We start from the raw sequence: 7,001 nt of genomic DNA, 5'->3' as shown, positions 1-7,001 counted from the left end.
TTGGTTTTCACCTGAGCTCCGCCTCATGAAAGCCAAGGGTCGCCAACTTGAACGCCTCTATAAAAAAACTGGTCTCTCCATTCACAAAGAAATGTTTAAATCTCATCTTCTTCATTACTCAAACTCAATAGCCGTAACTAAATCAATCTTCTATTCTGACCTCATCTGCTCCAACGAAGGAAACTCCAGGTCTCTCTTTTCAATAATCCATAAGACCTTTAATCCCCCTGATTCCCTGCCTTCTCACATGTACTCAGTTGAAACTTGTAATTCACTGGTTGTCTTTTTTAATGAAAAAATCAACTCCATTCACCAGCAATTACATTTGACCCCCTTGCCTTCCCCTCCACCTTTGCTCCTCCCAATAGCCAGTCATTTTGTTGCTTTCTACTGCCCACCCCCTCCGAAATTTCTGATCTCATTCGTAAATCCAAGTCCTCAACCTGTTCTCTTGACCCCCTCCCCACAGCTCTGGTCAAAACCTGTCTCACTTCCCTCATCTCCTTCATAACTACCATTATTCATTCTTCTCTCTCCTCTGGTATTGTCCCCTCACTTTTCAAAACAGCATCCGTCTCACCGATTCTGAAAAAACCTGGCTCAGACCCAACCAACTATAATAATCTTCGTCCTATCTCAAATCTTCCCTTTATTTCTAAAATTCTTGAAAAAATAGTGTCTGTTCAACTCCATGCTTTTCTTACCCTTAACTGTCTTTATGAACCTTTCCAGTCTGGTTTTCGCCCCTCCCATAGTACTGAAACTGCCCTTATAAAAATCACCAATGATCTCCTCACAGCTGCTGATTCCGGACTCATCTCCATCCTCATCCTCCTCGATCTCAGTGCGGCCTTTGATACCATTTCTCACTCCATTCTCCTCAATAGACTTTCTTCCCTCGGCATCTCTCACACCCCTCTTGACTGGTTCCGCTCATATCTCTCCGACCGCACTCAGTTTATTCAACTCAAATCTTTCACATCCCACCCTTCCCCTGTTACTACTGGCGTCCCTCAAGGTTCAGTTCTTGGCCCCCTCCTTTTCATCACCTACCTACTTCCCCTTGGCAATATCTTCCGCAAATTCAACATTCATTTTCATTGTTACGCAGATGACACCCAGCTCTACTTATCCAGCAAACCCACCTCCTCGCTCCCCCCCTTGTCCCTTACTAACTGCTTACTTGAAATAAAAGACTGGTTCACCTCAAACTTCCTTAAACTAAACAGTGATAAAACCGAACTCCTCCTCGTAGCCACCAAGCCCACCCTATCCAAAATCAATAGTTTCTCTCTACCAATCGACAACTCCTTGGTCTCCCCTTCCCTCAGGTCAAGAGTCTGGGCGTCATCCTCGATTCCTCCCTCTCCTTTCACTCACACATAAATAATATCTGCCGGTCTGCATACTTCCACCTACGCAACATAAACCGCCTCCGACCGTCCCTTACCCCTCACACTGCCTCCATCCTTATCCACAGCCTCGTCACCTCCCGCCTTGACTACTGTAACTCTCTCCTTTTGGCCTTCCTCAAAAATCCCTCCATAAACTTCAACTTCTTCAGAACTCAGCAGCTCGTGTCATCACCAGAACCCCCTCATTTCATCATATAAACCCCGGTTCTTCAGCAGCTCCATTGGCTCCCGGTTCAATTCAGAATACAATTTAAAATCCTTCTCCATACTTTCAAAGCCATCCATAACCTTGCCCCTCCATATCTATCAGAACTCCTACACATCGCCGTCCCCTCCCGCTCCCTCAGATCTTCCTCCTCTATCCACCTCACTGTCCCCCATGCTCGACTCATCACCGTGGGGAGCAGAGCCTTCAGCCGCTCTGCTCCCCAGCTCTGGAACTCACTCCCACCCGACCTCCGCAACATCAACTCTCTCCCTCTGTTCAAAAATAGACTAAAAACCCATCTGTTCCAGCTCGCTTATCTGTAAATACACTGTTCCTGTTTTGTTCTGTTTTTGTTTGTTTGTTTTGTTTGTTTTTTGTTTTATTTGTTTTGTTATTACTACTTACACTTTTATGTTCCCTGTATCTGTCTCTTATTCTCTGTAAAGCGTCCTTGAGTGTTAGAAAGGCGCTGTTAAATGGCTTACGGCCATACCACCCTGAAAAAGCCTGATCTCGGAAGCCAAGCAGGGTTGGGCCGGCTTAGTACTTGGATTGGAGACTGCCTGAGAATCTCTGGTGCTGTAAGCTTTTTCATTGGCAAAAGGCGCTGCTACTTCTTTGCTGGACGCAGAGCTAAAAAGGACACCATGGAGAGGACGCAACTTTTTTTTTTTTTTTTAAGCACCTTTCTAATTTAGAATTACAACGTCAAGGGTCTTCGGGTCCCAGGGAACCGGAGGACAATGCCCTGGGTCCCAGGTACCCGAAGGACAATGCCCTGGGTCCCAGGGACCAAAAGGACAATGTCAAGGGTCCCAGGGACCCGTAGGACAACGTCAAGGGTCCCGGTGACCCAAAAGGACAACATCAAGGGTCCCTGTGACCCAAAAGGACAATGCCCTGGGTCCCCGGTACCCGAAGGACAATTTCATGGGTCCCAGGGACCCGAAGGACAACGTCAAGGGTCCTTGTGACCCAAAAGGACAACGTCAAGGGTCCCGGGGACCCAAAAGGACAACGTCAAGGGTCCCGGGGACCCGTAGGACAACGTCAAGGGTCCCGGGGACCCGTAGGACAACGTCAAGGGTCCCAGGGACCCGAAGGACAATGCCATGGCTCCCAGGGACCCAAAGGACTACGTCAAGGGTCCTTGTGACTCAAAAGGACAACGTCAAGGGTCCCAGGGACCCGAAAGGACAATGCCATGGGTCCCTAGGACCCGTAGGACAACGTCAACCCGAAGAACAATGCCCTGGGTCCCAGGTACCCGAAGGACAATGCCCTGGGTCCCAGGGACCCAAAGGACAACGTCAAGGGTCCCAGGGACCTGTAGGACAACATCAAGGGTCTCTGTGACCCAAAAGGACAATGCCCTGGGTCCCCGGTACCCGAAGGACAATTTCATGGGTCCCAGGGACCCGAAGGACAACGTCAAGGGTCCTTGTGACCCAAAAGGACAACGTCAAGGGTCCCAGGGACCCGAAGGACAATGCCCTGGGTCCCAGGGACCCAAAGGACAACGTCAAGGGTCCCAGGGACCCGTAGGACAACGTCAAGGGTCCCTGTGACCCAAAAGGACAACATCAAGGGTCTCTGTGACCCAAAAGGACAATGCCCTGGGTCCCCGCTACCCGAAGGACAATTTCATGGGTCCCAGGGACCCGAAGGACAACGTCAAGGGTCCTTGTGACCCAAAAGGACAACGTCAAGGGTCCCGGGGACCCGTAGGACAACGTCAAGGGTCCCAGGGACCCGAAGGACAATGCCATGGCTCCCAGGGACCCAAAGGACTACGTCAAGGGTCCTTGTGACTCAAAAGGACAACGTCAAGGACAATGCCCTGGGTCCCAGGGACCCGAAGGACAATGCCCTGGGTCCCAGGGACCCAAAGGACAATGTCAAGGGTCCCAGGGACCTGTAGGACAACATCAAGGGTCCCGGTGACCCAAAAGGACAATGCCCTGGGTCCCCGGTACCCGAAGGACAATTTCATGGGTCCCAGGGACCCGAAGGACAACGTCAAGGGTCCTTGTGACCCAAAAGGACAACGTCAAGGATCCCGGGGACCCGAAGGACAATGCCATGGGTCCAATGGACCCAAAGGACTACGTCAAGGGTCCTTGTGACCCAAAAGGACAACGTCAAGGGTCCCAGGGACCCGAAAGGACAATGCCATGGGTCCCTAGGACCCGTAGGACAACGTCAAGGGTCTTCGGGTGCCAGGGACCCGTAGGGCAATGCCATGGGTCCCAGGGACCCGAAGGACAACGTCAAGGGTCCTTGTGACCCAAAAGGACAACGTCAAGGGTCCCGGGGACCCAAAAGGACAACGTCAAGGGTCCCAGGGACCCGAAGGACAATGCCATGGGTCCCAGGGACCCGAAGGACTACGTCAAGGGTCCTTGTGACCCAAAAGGACAACGTCAAGGGTCCCAGGGACCCGAAAGGACAATGCCATGGGTCCTTAGGACCCGTAGGACAACGTCAAGGGTCTTCGGGTCCCAGGGACCCGTAGGACAATGGCATGGGTCCCAGGGACCCGTAGGACAACGTCAAGGGTCTTCGGGTCCCAGGGACCCGTAGGACAAAGCCATGGGTCCCAGGGACCCGAAGGACAATAACATGGGTCCCAGGGACCCGTAGGACAATGCCGTGGGTCCCAGGGACCCGAAGGACAACACAAGGGTTAAAACAACACTGTAGCTACATGTAATGTCTCGCTAAATGTGTAGGATTTTGTAATCTCTATTGGTAAAGGCCATTTTATTGAAATGGGGTTTCCCTCAGTTGTTTTAGTAACTATGCCTGTGTTTTAGCACCATGGACAGTTCCCCCTGTCTTTTAGTGTCAAGTGAGTCAGAAAACTCAGCTGCAGTACACAGAGCTTTCCAGTTTCACTTCTGAACGCTTGTACAGGGGTTTGTTCAGATGTCATTCATAGCCTAATTTGTGTAGCATTTTATACCTAGAAACGTGGCCAAAATTGATTATTTTTATGGCTGTTGACACCATATTCTGATTAATGTAGTGATAAAAGGACACATCTAAAATAAAAAAAACCTCTGTAACACCCACTGACTAAAAGTCTGTCAACAAAATAAAAAATTTTTTGAATCTGACTTCGACTTTGTGTACATTTTTTTCTAGGCATACTTACGTCAAATTACACGTATATCTGGAATGATTATTTGACTTTGTTGAACACACACTGGATTGAACTGCTGCCACTTCAAGTCGAGTCAAATTTATTTGTCAAATCTACAATATGTGCCAGACATACAGAACATTTGAAAATACTTTTCTCTCCGACCCACGGTGCAATATATGCACTAGTCTTATCTGGATGAATGAGTAGGCATAATAAATATTGCCAGTAGCTTTTAATTTAACACATCTACGTAGCCTGCAGAAATATAATACATTTCTATTTGAATTGCCTATAGATGTTTAGACTCACACGTTAATCTGAGTGGATCCCACTGTCCCTCAGCAGACAGCTGTCTCCAAGCTTACTGTCCCTCAGCAGACAGCTGTCTCCGAGCTAACTGTCCCTCACTAGACACATGCCTCCAAGCCCACTGTCCCTCAGCAGACACATGCCTCCAAGCCCACTGTCCCTCAGCAGACACATGCCTCCAAGCCCAATGTCCCTCAGCAGACACATGCCTCCAAGCCCACTGTCCCTCAGCAGACAGCTGTCTCCAAGCCCACTGTCCCTCAGCAGACAGCTGTCTCCAAGCCCACTGTCCCTCAGCAGACGCACGGGTCCCTGGGACCCGAAGGACAACGCCATGGGTCCCAGGGACCCGAAGGAAAACGTCAAGGGTCCCAGGGACCCAAAGGACAATGCCATGGGTCCCAGGGACCTGTAGGACAAAGCCAAGGGTCCTTGTGACCCAAAAGGACACCGTCAAGGGTCCCAGGGACCCAAAGGACAATGCCACGGGTCCCAGGGACCCGAAGGACAATGCCATGGGTCCCATTGACCCGTAGGACAATGCCGAAGGACAACACGATGGGTAAAACTGCACGGGTCCCGGGGACCCGAAGGACAACACAAGGGTTAAACCACAGCACAGGTGAAAAAGATCAACCTTTCAACTTTACACATCTAGTTTACAGTAAGCTTACAGGTTTAACATCCTTGGCCATTTAGACTGTAAACAGTACGTTGGTGGGGCCGTGTTGAGGAGTCACCTGGTTGTTAATGTAACTTGAAGGACCTCCAAATTTGACAGTATTGACTGGAAGTGATAGGCTTTGAGATACATGGGGGATACACACTTTGCATTCAGTCTTGTAATCACCATATAAATTTGGTATCACTGAAATTTGAACTTGTGTTGCTGCAGTCAGAGTATACAGTGCTCATCCTGAATGGGCCAGTATAGTGCATCAGAACTGCTTGTTGAATGGTCTATTAGCTTTGGAACCCCCCTTTCCCCACAGCTTTCAATTGTCAGATATGTGTGGGTAAGTGGTCTCAGTGTCAGACCCTTTGTGTAAAAAAAAACAACGAAAGAAGTCTCTTGGATGAGAGACAAAACTTCTGCAAAGTACGGCAATATTTGACACGTTTAGACCATGAAGACAGTTATCAGTCTACTTCCCGTCTGGCAGGGACATTTCTGGATTCAGGTGGACATTATGGACAGAAACATTGGTTGATCTTGATTCCCACCATAGGATTTGGCCTGTATTGCACATTCCCTTCACATCCCGTGCAATGTATTGCCATTGTCAAGCACATTGCCACCCTGGTGACTTTCTTCCATGTCTCCATGAATGCCCATATATTTGGGCTGACAGTTGAGAAACTTTCCCTTGTTAACTATGACATGGATGACTGACAACCTACTATAGCATGACATGTTTAATTTACTATATCATAATTTTTAAGACAAGTCCTACTGAACACCTCTTGGATAAGTCAGGATGACCGAGCGGTCCAAGGCGCTGCGTTCAGGTTGCAGTCTCCACTGGAGGCGTGGGTTCAAATCACTCTTCTGACAACTAGTGTTTTCATTTTTGGAACTAATGTCTGAGACATGATATTGGGAATAAATAACTTAGCAGTTCTTTGTATGTAAGAGGACATGAATGTGCGCAAGAAACTCAATTGCAATGAAGTGTTTTGTGAGCATCTTTACTGTCAGCACATGTAAAGTTACCATGTGTTTGTACACAGTAGACATATCTACTGCTGTATTCACTGTCTGTGGCAAGTCCTTTGAAACCTGTTCTTGACTTGCTTAGCTAACTAAATGACCTAAGTTGGCCAATAATTGTTGCTTCATTGTGATTGCTGTGTGCCTTCAATATCATACATGTGGGTATTATGAAAGAAACTGCCTAGCAAACCCTTCCAATGCTTTAAA

General features: G+C 48.6%; 1 pseudogene; it reads left to right on the top strand.

Annotated features, from left to right (window-relative positions):
- Positions 1–2,102: 2,102 nt before the first annotated feature.
- On the top strand, positions 2,103–2,211 carry LOC116683771 (uncharacterized; annotated as a pseudogene).
- Positions 2,212–7,001: the final 4,790 nt, after the last annotated feature.

This window comes from Etheostoma spectabile, unplaced genomic scaffold (genome assembly GCF_008692095.1).
Source record: "Etheostoma spectabile isolate EspeVRDwgs_2016 unplaced genomic scaffold, UIUC_Espe_1.0 scaffold00019106, whole genome shotgun sequence".
Taxonomy (NCBI): Eukaryota; Metazoa; Chordata; class Actinopteri; order Perciformes; family Percidae; genus Etheostoma; species Etheostoma spectabile.
Note: the sequence above shows the minus strand (reverse complement) of the source record. Positions and strands in the feature narration are given on the sequence as shown.